The sequence below is a fragment of the Rhipicephalus microplus genome, chromosome 5, assembly GCF_043290135.1.
Source record: "Rhipicephalus microplus isolate Deutch F79 chromosome 5, USDA_Rmic, whole genome shotgun sequence".
Classification (NCBI taxonomy): domain Eukaryota; kingdom Metazoa; phylum Arthropoda; class Arachnida; order Ixodida; family Ixodidae; genus Rhipicephalus; species Rhipicephalus microplus.
Window position 1 is genome coordinate 146,118,438 of NC_134704.1, and position 15,540 is coordinate 146,133,977.

The window sequence follows — 15,540 nt, forward strand, 5'->3', positions numbered from 1 at the left end:
ATAGTGGCAGTCTACCTGTCATAATTTGAGAGTACTTGCCAAATGTGCTCCACCTCATTCCTATTCTTCTAGTTACTTCAATCTCGTGGTTCAGCTCCACGGTTATTACCTGCCCTAAGTAGACACAGTCTTTTACAATTTGAAGTGCACTACTACCTATCTCAAAGCGCTGCTCTTTTTCGAGGTTGTTGTACATTACTATCGTTTTCTGCAGATTAAATTTAAGACCTAACTTTCTGCTCTCCTTGTCTAACTCCGTGATCATGAGTTGCAATTCTTTCTCTGAGTTACTCAGCAATGCAATGTCATCGGCGAAGCGCAGGTTACTAAGGTACTCTCCAATAACTCTTAGCCGTAACTGTTCCCATTCTATGCTTCTGAAAACCTCCTGTAAGCACGCGGTAAATAGCACTGGGGAGATTGTGTCCCCCTGCCTTACACCCTTTTGATTGGTATTCTGTTGATTTCTTTATGAAGCACTATGATAGCAGTTGATCCCATGTAGATTTCTTCCAGGATGTTTAAATATACTTCATCGACGCCCTGAATAAACAGTGTCTGCATGACGGCGGACATTTCTACTGAGCCTGTTTGGCGTCACGTAGCAAGTGAACTTATTACGAGCTGGCAGCTGACCAACAGTCACTCGTATACAACCTATCGGCACCAAGTCTACCAGCACGAGACCACGTTAATGAATAAGAGAAAGAAGTGTATACTTAAGGGCCCGTTTTTCCGCGTTTTGACACAATATTAGTGAGATCTAACAGACAATTTTGAAAATGATTGAAATAGAGGCAGAGAATAGTGCTGTTCGTAGTATCGAACATCAATATCTATAGTGACTTTGATTTCAATAGGCATACCGTTTTAGGCAACTGAGTTCACATTATAGCTTCTATGAAGCTAGAGGAGAGAAAAACTTAGCGCACCCAGATTCGGACATAACCTATACAGCAGCACCTGTATCGAACTCCATGCAAACTTCTTTTTCGCTCATCGCTAGCATAACTGTAATAGCTGGCGTGCCGAAACTTTTATCAGTGTGGCACAGCGTAAGCGACTCATTTCCGCCAGCATCACATCCTAAACACTTAATGACTTTAGTTTTACACATGTTTGCTATGCGCTCTGTTTCTGATATTTGTAAAAAGCGCTGTTAACACATGGACAACTTCCTAGCAAATGTAGACCCTCAAAGCGACGACCAGCTTTCGTCCCATGCTGCGTGGTTTTTTCAGCCTTCGCGAACATACTACTCTTCGCGTTCTTGCCAGCATTCGCTTATGGACGCCGTCCTTTAGCTTTTCTTTGCCAGTGCAAGTCGAAGACGCTTGCTGCGATACATTCCGTCATCCTAGAAGCCACCTGCAGCGTGTCTTTTGTAGCAGCCTGCATAGCCACAGCGATGGTACAGGCGCGTTCCCTAGTAAGATCAGCGTCTGGCGTGACTATAGTAAACGGTGGTGTACCGCGTCTGCTTGAAGGCCGGCGATTAGTTGGTCACGTAGGGCTTCTTCTACAAATGTGCCGAACGCACACATTGCCGCCAGGTTCTTCAGCCCCACAATGAAGTCTGCCACGCTTCTATGCTTATCTTGTTTTCGTCGTTGGAAGTAATATCTTTCCGTCACCACGGAACTCTTGGGAGAATAGTGCATTTGTAGTGCATTTACGGCATTCTAGAATGTAACTTTGGTCGGCAACTTCCGAAGAAGCAAGCTTCTGAGCATCCCGTAAGCCTTTTAAACAATTGTAGTCAAGAGGACTTGCAGTTTTTTCTTCTGCAATGTCGTTGACGGCGATCAAGCACTCAAGCCCCTCCAGACAGACCTTGAAGTCTCTGGTGTCCGGGTCGAAGTCCCGCAGCTTGCCAAGTGTAGTGTTACGTTTGGCCGAGAGAAGCTCCTAGACGGGAGAGAAAGATGCCGTGAGAAGAAAGAACGTAAGCTTCAATGCGGCATACTTGCCGTAAGAAGGTGTACAAAAGAATGACCCGCGGCGTGGTGCGTTGTCGAATATAAAGAGACGCCGTCTATGAAGGGGGCGGGAATGCACATCAAGGCGCATGCGCGATAACAGATTATCGTCCGGAGCAGATTAGCCAGCCTTAGGCGCTGGCTCATAAGCGGTGAGCGGTGCGTAATGCACCAGCCCCTTCCCACGGAAGAGCACCAAGGGAGAAAAAATGTCTGCACATGAACTGGTTCATTTTTTTTTCGGAAAACTCCTCCAAGTTTTTGACGTAGCAGCACTTTCGGGGAGTTCCACCAATTCAGCCAGCTGCGCTTCTGACTGGTAGTATCGAAGTGCATACAAGCGTTGAAGTAGTAGGCGACTCACGTCTGGAAGAATCCATCGATGTGGCCTCTGACCCTCTGAGGCCAGATGAGGCAGTGGTCGGTGTCCAAGTCGAAGGGTCCGTCCCTTAGGGTCATGCGCAGGCTCCGAAGGCAACGTAGGCCAATGAGCCGAAACGCGGAGTGCCTGGCGTGGCAGAAAACTGCAGGCGTCACCGATGTCAAGAGTCCCGGGCCAGGGTCCTGGGCATAGGCGAAACAGCAAGCAGCCCCGCAAACACCACAAACAGCTGCCTAGCTCAGCCAGGCCAGACTCTCATACGCAGAGTGTGCTGGAAACTTTCCAATTGGAAACAAATTTCACTATCGAGGACCTGCAACGGTTACAGTACATATCAATTCTTAATCAAGGCTTTGTTACCACTATGCTGAACGGTGCAGAGGGAGAGAAAGCCCTGCTCAGACCATCTGCAATTGCGTACAGCGATCCTTTTTAATGTTTAACCATGAACGAGTACGGTTAGAAACGTAGGCTCTAATGTAACAACCTGTAGTTTTTGTTGAACATCTATTGAAGCCACGTGAGAGGGCGATGATCCGTGATGAAAATGAATTCAGGACCAGCCAAATAACAGGCAAGTTTTCTGCAGCCCAAACGAGACTTTTCAGGCTTGCAGCTAAAAAAAATGGTGCTGTAGGCTTGTTGGCGAGCAGACAAATTTCGGCATACGTACAAAATAGGATGCTCATGACCGTGCTCCTCTTCCTCACTGAAAACTACACCCAGTATTTTTTCACTTACGTCACACTGCACAAGAAATGATTTCGAGTGGTTTGGGCTTGGCAGGAGGAACTCGGCGTTGAAAGCTACCTTCAAAGAATGAAACAGCTTATTTTTCTTCATCCCATTTTACGTGATTAGGTCGTGTTTTTTATCAGCGCATGTGTCAGTAGGATTGATATAGTGTAATTTGACTTGATATAGTGTTGGTAGTAGTTCACCATACCCAGCAAGTATGCAGCTCTGTTTTCGATTCTGGCTGAGGAAAGTCCTTCATTGGCTCAGTCTTTATTACAAGAAGCCTTTGATACCCTTGGCACAAACTGTCACCTAGGTATTCGACTTCTGAGTGACCCAATTGGCGCTTCTGGGTTTTCAAAGTTAAGGCAGCCTCACCAAGCCAACTTAGAATCTCCCGCCGATAATTCATATGCTCTGGCCAAGTAGTCGAGAGTACTACGATGTCGTCAAGATAAGGTAGTGTGAAGGTCTCTCTTCCGGCTAGCACCTAGTCCATAAGGCTCGAGAAAGCGAAGTGGGCATTCCTAGGACATAATGGGAGAACCAAAGGCCGGAAGGTACCGAAAGGAGTCCCGAAAGCAGCCAATTCGCTCGCACGTTCTGTTAGCGGCCCTTGTCAGTACCCTCGCACTAAATCGAGCGTAGAGATGAACCTCACTTCACTCACCTTTGCAAGGCAGTCTTCTAGGTGTGGTAAAGGATACACTTTGATAACTGTCAAAGAGTTAAATTTAACGTAATAGATGCATTCTTTACCGTTAGTTTCGACAATTATCAATAGAGACATGAAGGTTACTTCACCTTGTTCGGCCAATTTAAGTGCCAGCATCTTATCGACTGCTTTTCTCATCAACTTTTTGTGGCGTGGTGAACACCTGTAAGCTTTACATCGCCCGCTGCTGTGCAACATTGGTTGGTGAGCTTCAGCTATAAGCTCTATATCATGAGTCGTCACAGTGGTCCGACCGGGAACGTTTGAGAACTCTTGGCTGTGCTCTGCTATCAAATCTATTAAATTAGCCAGCTGACTTTCACTCAGAGCAGCGCTGTCAGCCGTCAAATTAAGGATTTCATCTACAGAAAAAGAAGTCATGTCATGGAGATTATCAAAAAGTTCAGCTGCTACTTCTTCGGGTAGATTCAACACTAAATTCATAAGTTGCACATAAGGCTTCATGAGGGGCCAGAGATAGATACGTACTTCTTTTCTATGACCTCGCAGTTTAACTACGTAGGTTCTGTCGGAGAGTTTCTGTTGTGTCGTCCTGGGGCTTTCCCAGTGTACCTCCAGTTGTTAGTGTTAGATGTACGCAACATGAGCACCTTTTTCCCACGTGAAACCGGTGCACTTTGCTGTGTTTATCGTGATGCTTTTTGCTCTTGTCGTCGCTTCAAGGATATTAGCTTCCACTTCAGCCTGTGTGTCGTACAACGCTGCAGTAGGTTGCAGACGTACTCTACGACAGTCGGAACGCTACCCTAATCTTCCCAGTTGTGACGAACTAGCCTAAGCAGGGAGTGCAGCACCCTTCCGTACACAAGCTCCGCTGGGCTAAAACACGTCGATTCCTGTGCTACCGAAGGTAATGCAAAAAGCATATTTGGTAAGGCAGTGTCCCATTCGTTGTTTTGCTCGTAAAACAAAGCCGGCCATACCCGCTTCGTAACAGAATGAACTCTTTCTACCATATTGCTTTGCGGATGCTGAATAGAGCTGTTGTGTATCTTGATACCACACATGTTAAGAAAAGCGATTATTAAGTCGCTTGTGAAGACACTGCCTAGATCAGACTGTATTTCGCTCGGAAAACCCACGTCGCAAAAGATCAAAAAGAAGGGCATTCACTATTTTGGACGATGTAAGACGGCGCAGTGGCAGTGCCTTAGGAAATTTAGTTGCAGGGCACACCATCGTTAAAAGACATCCATATCCCGACTTCGTCACCAGCAAGGACCCACCATGTCAACCACGACTTGACGAAACAGCTCAGTGAATATAAAAATTGCAGTCATGGCCCCTTTTGTTTCTCGTGTGGTCTGCCAGTTAGCTGACGAGCGTCACAACTATGAACAAACCACTCCACGTCTTCAAAACAGCCCGGCCAGTAATATTCTCTCAGGAATCTCGCTTTCGTCTTGGTAATTCCGAGATGACCTGACCAGCCTGCCCGATGAGAAAGTTCTAGAATGTTTTCGCGGTACATCAGCGGGACCACAATTTGGTCAGCGCTTGCGCCTTTCTTGCCCCGAAACTTGCGGTATAAAATGCCCTTTCTTACAAAAAACAAACCACTGCCTGCGCCTCGCTTTTCAACACTTTGGCGGCATTTTTCTAAGGTGAAATGGGTTTTTTGGTCCCCGATCAACGTCGTTTTTTTGACAAAAGATAACACCTGAAAATCACAGCTCATCGAACGAATGAAAAACGATGCCTGTTCGCCTTCTTCGGGGGCAGATTTATGTACGTCTTAGCTTGGATCACCGCTATTGTCTGATTGACTGCGTTTTTTATCCTTAGCACTGACATCGCGTGACGGAGGCTCTTATTGATGGGCCGTTTTCGCCATCGACTTAGTGACAACCATTACCGGGTTCATATCGAATGTGACGCCTGCATTCATTAACTCTTTTGCCGTTCTGTTTGAAAGCAAATATGGGCACTGTGGCAGTACGCTATCCGATACTGCTGCCTCGGTTTTATTTCACCAAACGACCCTTTAATATTACTTTTGCTACTGGTAAGCTCAGAGTGGCTTCTTTGAATGCTTGCCTTAAGCACACATATTCACCCGTGAAATCGCCAGAATTTACTAGAGAAGAGTGCACCACGTCGTACGTTGCAACTGTGTTGCGCAAGGCTTTATATTTTCAGCCGTTAACTTCCATGTCATGTAGGTAAGGCTGCAGCAAATCTTCGCCCTGCGCCATAACGAACTGCATGGGGGATAATTTTGGAACGCGACGCCTTGCGGCTACGCGTCCTGGTTTCTGGCACCACAAGCAAACGATAGGCTTCCGCGCTTCAAAAAATTTGTTTACATGTGAATCCAAAGATTCCTGCTTTGTGTTATGGCTATTTTTCTCCAAGTTTCTACATTCCTTTTGTTCGGAGTAAGAGCCTCGTGGGCCTCGCGTGCTTCTTTCTGCGTCAAAAGAACGGTGTTTTGCGCAGAAGTCATCTGCATACTCTGCTGCCTTGTGAGCCGTCTTTACGTCTGGCTTATCGAGAATGCACTCTGTCAATATGTCAGAAAGCGCTGAACAAAACTGTTTTAGGCAGAACTCCTCCAACATTTTGGCCTTGACAACGAACGCGTGAGCGCCTTTTAGCCAATTTCCTAGCGAGCTTGCACGCCTGTACGCGAATTCCGAGTAGCTTTCATTCAGCGCCTTAACTTATTTACCAAACTTTAGCCGGAAAGCTTCAAATGACAACTCGTACTTCGCTAACGTAGCTGCTTTTTATGTCCTCGTACCATTCCGCTTCTTCGGCATTTAACCTAGCTAGAATTTGTGCTGCTTCTGCCGGCCACAAACTGAGAAGTCTTTGAGGCTAGAGCGCCAGCTCCAAGCCCATTCTTGTGCAAGTGCGCTCAAAGTTTGTCAAAGAGAGACTTAATTCACTAATAATAACAAAGGGCTGAATAAAACATCGTATGTCATAACTTACGGGTCTCGGATTTCCCTTAGCTGCTCTAATTGGCATTGCTTTAGTTCCTACTCTCGCTCACTTTGCGTTTCCTTTGCACTTCATTAGCTGCTTCAGTGATTTCGTCGGGAACGCACATCAAGGCACATGCGCGATAACAGATTATCGTCTGCGGCAGGTGAGCCAGACTTGGGTGCTGGCTGATAAGCGGCGATCTGCGCGTAAACCAACAGTAGCGCCCAACAAAGCCATCTTCAAGGCATCCTGCCGTGTCCAATTCTCATCGCCAGTTTGTTGTAATTCATACAGAGAGAGACGTACTCGTGGAACGACTTTATTGCAACGGCCCCATACCCATAGTCACACATACTAAACAGCAACTGATATACCAGTGTTCATGAACACATGCATCAAATCCCAAACGCGCACATACACAACAAACTTGTCCACCAATCCTAATCGCGGCACCGTCTTTCACACGAGCATGTTCACTATCAAAGGCACAGTGCGTTCGATGCAATGCCACAACGCGTTCGATGCAATGCCATACACCGTTGGATGAAACAGACTGAATAAATTGCTGGTGCGAACTAATTTCTCTAAATGCTCAGTTTGCGACGAAGACGCCTACTGAACACATGGTTAGCCCATGCTTCATTCGTTTCAGCGTGTGTTGTATTCCGATAAGCAAGTGAGAACAAGGGAACACTGACCAGATGGTTTCTAGTATTCATACTTTTCTTCAGTGCTGCGCTGTGTTTAGGACCTAACGAAACTTTCTGTCAAGCCATTCGAAACTGGGTGATGAGTTGCTGTTCTGACGTGATGTGCTTCTATCTCTCGAACCCATTCCGGATCGACAGCTGGCATTGAAGAGAGGGCTCACTTCCGAAACAGCTTAGCTAACATTATATACCAAGGCTAGACCAATATGTTCGTGGTTCTGTACTACCTTGCCACTTTCCTGCGAAAATGGTTTCAGCGTTGATTGATATTTGGGGTTTAACGTCCCAAAACCACCATATGATTATGAGAGACGCCGTAGTGGAGGGCTCCAGAAATTTCGTCCACCTGGGGTTCTTTAACGTGCACCCAAATCTGAGCACACGGGCCTACAACAATTCCGCCTCCATCGGAAATTCAGCCGCCGCAGCCGGGATTCAATCCCGCGACCTGCGGGTCAGTAGCCGACTACCTTAGCCACTAGACCACCGCGGCGGGGCTATGGTTACAGCGTTACAGATTTGAGAGTTGGGTGCACGTTAAAGAACCCCAGGTGGTCGAAATTTCCGGAGCCCTCCACTACGGCGTCTCTCATAATCATATGGTGGTTTTGAGACGTTAAACCTTATATATCAGTCAATCAACGGCGTTATAGATGATCGCATTACCCAGAAACCTAATGCTTGTATTTTGAGTTTTTCTTCTATTTTGGAGCAGTCCTCTTTGTAATGCCTTTTGGCTGTGAGGGCATCAACAAATAAATAAAAGTGAATAATTAAAAGCGTAAAACTAGGCTTACCTAAATTGTGGGCTGTTGTCAGACACGAATGTTGGTGAATAACCAAATCAATCACTCACTCAATTAGTCAATCAATCAATGAAATATGTATTTTTTGCACAATCAATTAGCGATTTGTGGTTAGTATATACAGACACTGCGGAATCAGGGCGTAGATGAAGTATATATAAACATTCTGGAAGAAATCTACAGGGGATCAACTGCTACCATAGTGCTTAATAAAGAAAGCAACAGAATACCAATCAAGAAGTGTGTAAGACAGGGGGACACAATCTCCCCAATGCTATTTACCGCGTGCTTACAGGAGGTTTTCAGAAGCCTAGAATGGGAACAGTTAGGGATAAGAGTTAATGGAGAATACCTTAGTAACCTGCGCTTCGCCAATGACATTGCATTGCTGAGTAACTCAGGGGACGAATTGCAACTCATGATTACGGAGTTAGACAAGGAGAGCAGAAAGGTGGGTCTTAAAATTAATCTGCAGTAAACGAAAGTAATGCACAACAACCTCGGAAAGGAGAAGCGCTTCGAGATAGGTAATAGTGCACTTGAAGTTGTAAAAGACTATGTGTACTTAGGGCAGGTAATAACCACAGAGCCTAACCACGACATTGAAGTAACTAGAAGAATAGGAATGAGGTGGAGCACATTTGGCAAGCACTCTCGAATTATGACAGGTAGATTGTCTTTATCCCTCGAAAGGAAGGTATATAACAGCTGTATCTTGCCGGTACTTAGCTACGGAGCAGAAACCTGGAGACTTACGAAGAGGCTTCAGCTGAAATTGAGGACGATGCAGCGAGCAATGGAAAAAAATGATAGGTGTAACATTAAGAGACAAGAACAGAGCAGAGTGGATGAGGGAACAAACGGGGGTTAAGGATATCATAGTCTAAATCAAGAAGAGGAAATGGACATGGGCTGGGCATGTAGCGCGTAGACAGGATAACCGCTGGTCATTAAAAGTGACTAACTGGATTCCCAGAGAAGGCAAGCGGGTTAAGTCAAGACAGAAGGTTAGGTGGGCAGACGAGATTAAGAAGTTTGCGGGTATAAATTGGCAGCAGCAAGCACTGGACCGGGTTAACTGGCGGAACATGGGAGAGGCCTTTGTCCTGCAGTGGACGTAGTCAGGCTGATGATGATGATGATCTACAGAAGGAGGTCCCATAGAGCAAGGCTGAAAGGGACCTCCTTTCAGAAATATGCATGTCCATAAGTATTACAAAAGGGCAACTAAAGCGGGCAAATATGTTTCATAGGAATAAGGCAAGGTAAGCATATAATGTACATTCAAGTGGAAATGGTAAAAAACCAACGATCAGTACTAATAGATGGCTACAAAAAGAACGCACACATACAAAAATGGCCGCAAAATCTTGAACAACAGTGACTTTATTCGCTAATGCGTAGCTGTAACTATATAGGGGTGGTTCGTAAGGTATTTATGGTTCGGAGCACGATCAGTCCCAGCAAACGACGAGGCTGCGCACAGGTTTAGGAACATCGCTTTATTAAAAACACGGATAAATGAGCCCGCGCACGCAAAAAACAGAGCATACACACCAAACGGAGATAGTAACAAGAAAATGTTTCAGAAGAACAACGCGTCCGGGCTACAGTCTATCTCAGCGAAGGAACGCTACACTTGGAACAGTAGGACACGCTGGGAATGTTGGAAGCTGTGAAGAGGCCAGTGGCGTCTTCTAAAGGCTGTCGAAGAACGGGAGTCTTGGCGAACAAAACGTCAGAGGCGGAAGACGTCAGCGGCCACGCGAAGCCCGCTGCTTCAACTCGTGGACCGCGTCCTAGAGCATCGACAGTCAGGCTTGGTCATCCAATTGCTTTGAACAACTCACACAGTCTCCTCTTTTTTTCCCTGTCCCCCACAAAACTCCGAATTTCGGTACGTGCTCACATAACCGCACGCGCCCTAGCGTGGTCTTCCAACGTCCACATCACCACAGGGCTCTACCTCTTTTCAGTGTCCACATCACAAACGTCCCTATTCAGGTGTCTTTAGGGGTCAGGCTCCTTAAAGTGGCACCCGTTCGCCCCTCATCGTAGTCGCAGTGCGTAACCAGTCTTATGCTTTGACCTGCAAGGTAGTGCTGGTGGGAGATTTCTCCTGGGCGTTGTTGAACAATAAAGAATTCGCAGCGTGCACGTTGAAAAAAAGCCGCATTCTCCTGTCTCTCAATCGCAATTAGCATTCATTGGCATGCACATTGAGCACCATCTGACAAGAAAGGTTTGCTAGGTTATACTCGCTGGGTGTAACCTCCTTGGCTTTAGAAAGGTTTAGCCAGCGTTGGACCGCAGTGCCATGAATACAGTGAACTAGAATATACCATGAACTTGAGGTGGTTAAAGGTGGGAGGTACGCAAGAAGCGCCAGCCGTAAGAAAGTGTGTGTGTGCCAATGTCCGATGGATGGTGGTTCTTTTATATGCGGAATATATTGTTACGTAAAATGAGACGGGACGGGACTATTTGCCAGTGTATTTACACCGATAAAATTGGAGCGCAGCACGCAGAGCGAGCAAACCAGTCTCCTTCGTCGTCTTCATTCCACTGAATGGTTCACCCTTCATACGATAGCTACGTAGCATTGACCCCCCCCCCCCCCCCCCGGCTGTAAAAGCCCCGGCTCGGTGAACTTTATACGTGTTATCCAGAAGGAGCGCGGTATGATTTCAACCTACTGACGTGGACTACGTCACTGGGGGTGTTTGCCCGGAGACTGGAACGACCTCATAGGTAACCTCCGTTACCCGTCGTTTGATACGGTAAGGTTCCTTGTTTTGGAGATAGCAAATTCTCCGACAATCCAACTGGGCTCCAGAGAAGAACTAGAGAACCAGGTGAGAAGTCAACGTCGACATGCTTGCTGTCGTAGAGAGCCTTCTGGGTTGCTTGTGAAGCCAACCGCACCAGAGCGGGCAATCTGACTTGCAGGGTTAGCACGAGCGATAGCATCACGTGCGTATTTGCTCGGCGGAGGTGTAGTAGTCGGTAGTAGGGTGTCGAATTGTAAGGTCGGAATAAGGCCATAGAGGATATAAAAAGGTGAATAACCTGCAGTATCATGGTGAGATGAATTATAGGCGAATGTCACTTGAGGTAGTGCTTAATGCCAGTCATGGTGGTCAGATAGCTACGTAGCAATACGATGAAAAGATTCGGGATGGTGGTACTTGGAGTGTTAACTAGATGGACAAACGGACAAACAGACAGATGCATAGACGGACGCACGGACGGACGCACGGACGATGCACGGATGGATGAACGCATGGACAGGCGCAGCGGCGGATGCATGGACGAACGCAGGGACAGACGCATAGATGTACGTAGGACGCATCAACAGACGCACTCACAGACGGGCGGATGGACGCATGGATGGTCACACAGACGGACGCATATATGATGAAAAGATTCGAGATGGTGGTACTTAGAGTGTTGACTAGATGGACGAACAGACACACAGACAGATGCATAGACGGACGCGCGGATTGCTGCACGGACGTATGGACGCATGGACGGACGCAGGGGCGGATGCATGGACGAACGCAGGGACGGACGGACGAACAGACGCACGCGCGGACAGGCGGATGGACGCAGGGATTTTCACACAGACGGACGCATGGACGGACGGAAGCAGAAACGAATGGACGGACGGATGTTTCGCCCCACTCTCCATCATTCACCCCATGGATTTCCTGCCGTTTTTTTTACCAGGCAATGTACACAGAAGTACATATATGAGCGCGAAATATTGACACTCAATAAGCAAAACAAGACAAACACGCATTGCACTAATGAGTTCCAGCATTTTTCGGAGAGCTCGAATAATCCATCACTTGACAACGACACTCGAGCATGGACACCAATGAATACAATGAAGAAGATGCAGTTGTAAGCACAAATTCAGAAGCCAAATGGAAAGTCGGTTAGAGCAAGGCATTGAAGTTATTGCGTCCCAAACGAGGCGGCTCGTGCGTTTTACCAGTTTTGAGGCCAAAAACTGGAGTGACGTACGCTGACGCCTCCGCGTGGGCAGACTCGATATATCCAATACAATGGCCTGTCCCCACTTGGACGCGAACACAGCATTCACATGCATAGTGCAAAGGTATTCAAGCCGAGCGCTCTGATAGAAATATAGAATACACCGTTAACCATGCCAATATAATCTATCTCCAGGTAAGGCGGAAATACCTTCAGCTTCATAATGAACCCAGCTTTTCCCTCGCATGTTCCTGCACATGACGCTCCAACATCTATAATCTTCCTACTGTTCACTGCAAACATTCTGTTACAGTTTTGGATCATACTCTTTGCGCACAGGTTGTGTTGCAATTCACGTGAATTACTCTTACATTTCCCGTTGATCCCTTCGGTTGCCACCTCGCCCTCCCCCGTTGAAGTATTTTGTTCGGCAAACAATATGAACAAAAGCCGATGCACGTACGCGTCACCCAGCCTATACGAGCTGGAAAAGTGCGAACACCACATATTTGCAACAACCTGTGAACACACTGAACCATCTAGTGGAAATAATCAGAATATCCAAATATTTCATTTCCTAACGCGTACAATACGATGCACGGTTTAGGTCAGTCCCGAAGTAATTCGTGATTGTCCCAGATTACTTCGGAAACAACACAACAACTCAGATGGCAACAAACTTCGCCCCATACCATCATGAGAAAAACTGTTTTTCGTTGCCAGTTCGATACAAATAGGCAGCCTGTCATATTAACGCGTCGTTTAGTTTATTGCGTCACACACAAAACGAACGGCGCATTTCACGCTTTTAGACGTCAATAGCATCAAGGATGCACGTTTGCATCTCTGAATGCACCAATCAGGAAAGTCGGCCAATAATAAAATCACAGTATATTCACGGAGTGAATGATGATGACTGGAGCGAAGGGTTCGTCAGTCCTCCATGCTTCCGTCCGTCCGTTCATTCTTGCTTCCGTCCGTGCATTTGTTCATGCATCCGTTCATGTGTTCGTGCATCCGTCCATTCATGCATCTGTTCATGCGTGCGTCCGTACGTCTGTCTATCCGTCCGTGCGTCCCTCCATGCATTCGTCAGTGTGTCTGTCTGTCCACCCGTCCATCCGTGTATTCGTCAGTGCGTCTGTCTGTCTATCTGTCTGTCTGTCTCTTCGCCCGTCCATCCGCACACCCGTCCGTCCGTCCGTCCATGCGTCAGTCCATCTGTCTGTCTGTCCGTCCATCTGTCCATATAGTGAACACTCGAAGTACCGCCATCTCGCATCTTTTCATTATATATTCGTCATACACAAGTAGCGCGATCCAGCAGACATTTTAAAGACTAAACTATAGGTGGCTACTACGACGAATACGACGACACTGGAAGTAACACACACGGCGCAAAAATATTCGTTCCTAAAACTTTGGATTGATTGGCCAACAACGCCTTCTTCATTTGCGAATTGTTACAATTTACTCAAAGGCCTTAAACGAATGCACATCGCTGGAAAAGCATCGAAATGATCATCTCCATCCACCTCCGGTCCTGTCTCGCAAGATAAGATACCAATGCACTTCCATTCCTTCAGGAAAGGAGTTCTGCCTTGCGTGATATGACGGAAGGCACAATGGCTTCCTTTTTGCTGAACTGCCGCTGAACATCGATTGTTCTGTCTTGCTGCTCATTCGAGCATTGGCTGAACTTCCTTCCACCTGAATGCTTTTCTGTCTGTACGATGAGTTTATTAGTATATACAGTATTCTCCTCTCGAAGCAAACCGCTACCCTCCTCATTCTCCTCCGTTTCAGTCATAGAAAACTTCATCATCATCTGAGGTCAGTTATTTTAGGACTGATGCTTCTGAAAACGAGGGTTTGTCCATGCATGCCTGTGACCAGTTCGTAATCACATAGTTGTATGACTAACACAGCAGGTGGCACTAGTGTGAGTGCAGGTAAGCTAGCAGCAAAATAGAATTTGAGGAGCGATAGAGAAAAATGGGGAGGAGCTTTGGGCTAGGAAAGTTTTCAGTTACATGTACATGAAGATTCTCGATACTAAATGGAGGATTGATTGATTTGTGGGGTTTAACGTCCCAAAACCACCATTTGATTATGAGAGACGCCGTAGTGGAGGGCTCCGGAAATTTTGACCACCTGGGGTTCTTTAACGTGCACCCAAATCTGAGTACACGGGCCTACCTACCTAAATGGAGGAAACGAACTCAAAAATTGTCAGGAAAGTATTTAGACAACAGCATAATACCAAGCCGAAAGGAAACATCGGTTAAGAAGAAGGTGAAGCAAACAGAGGGAGACATGTGGAAGATGGCAATGCTTACGAAATCATCACTGGAGACCTAGGAAACTTTTAAGCAGGAAATTGCAAAGGAAAAGATCTACGATAGTTCTCGGGCTAGTTCTCTGCTCTTTGGGGCTAAAAAGGAAGTATGGCGGACCAAGACGTAGCAAGCAAAATATTAAGGCACAAACACGGTATGTAGTGCATGTGGAAAGAAGGAGGTAACGACTGAACATTTGATAATCTTCTCTAAAGAGCTCGACCCTATTGCCCAAGGGAATGGCGCCGAATTTTCCAAAGCAATAGAGTTTAGGGACAGTGAAGGCAAAATAGACTTTAAAGGAGTAGAAACAACCAGGAGGAGGCTAACTGATTGGTTGCTACAATCGAAGCGCGAGTGAAATCAATCCTCAAACGCACAGTGATAGTACTTAATTTTATGGCTACGTGGCGTGAGCTACCACCCGATCTAAAAGGCGCAGCCGGATACATACATCCTTCCATCCGGCAGACAGATGGACGCATTGACGAATGGATAGACAGACAGACATATGGATGGTCGTGCAGACAGACGTATGGACGGACAGACGCACAAATAGATGCACGGACAGACGAACGGACGGACGCATGGAACGGCCGTATAGATGGACGGACGGCCGGAAGCAAGAACGAACGGACAGGTGGAAGCACGGACGAATGGACGATTCTATCCCCCTCATAAGCATTCACTGCATCTATACGTTATGATTTTGGTGGCCAACGACCCTGCCCTGCTCAACTGCATCTGCAATATAGAGTTCTCTTTCAAGGAAAATGTTAGGCATTCTTGCCTCTGTAGTATTTGCTCTAGCTTTTTCCGGAGCACTAAAGCACAAATTAACTTGTAGAATATTTGCCTTTTCTTTTAACAAGACGCTGCCTTCTACCTCCTCGGATTCAACAAAACTTTCCCTAGTTTGT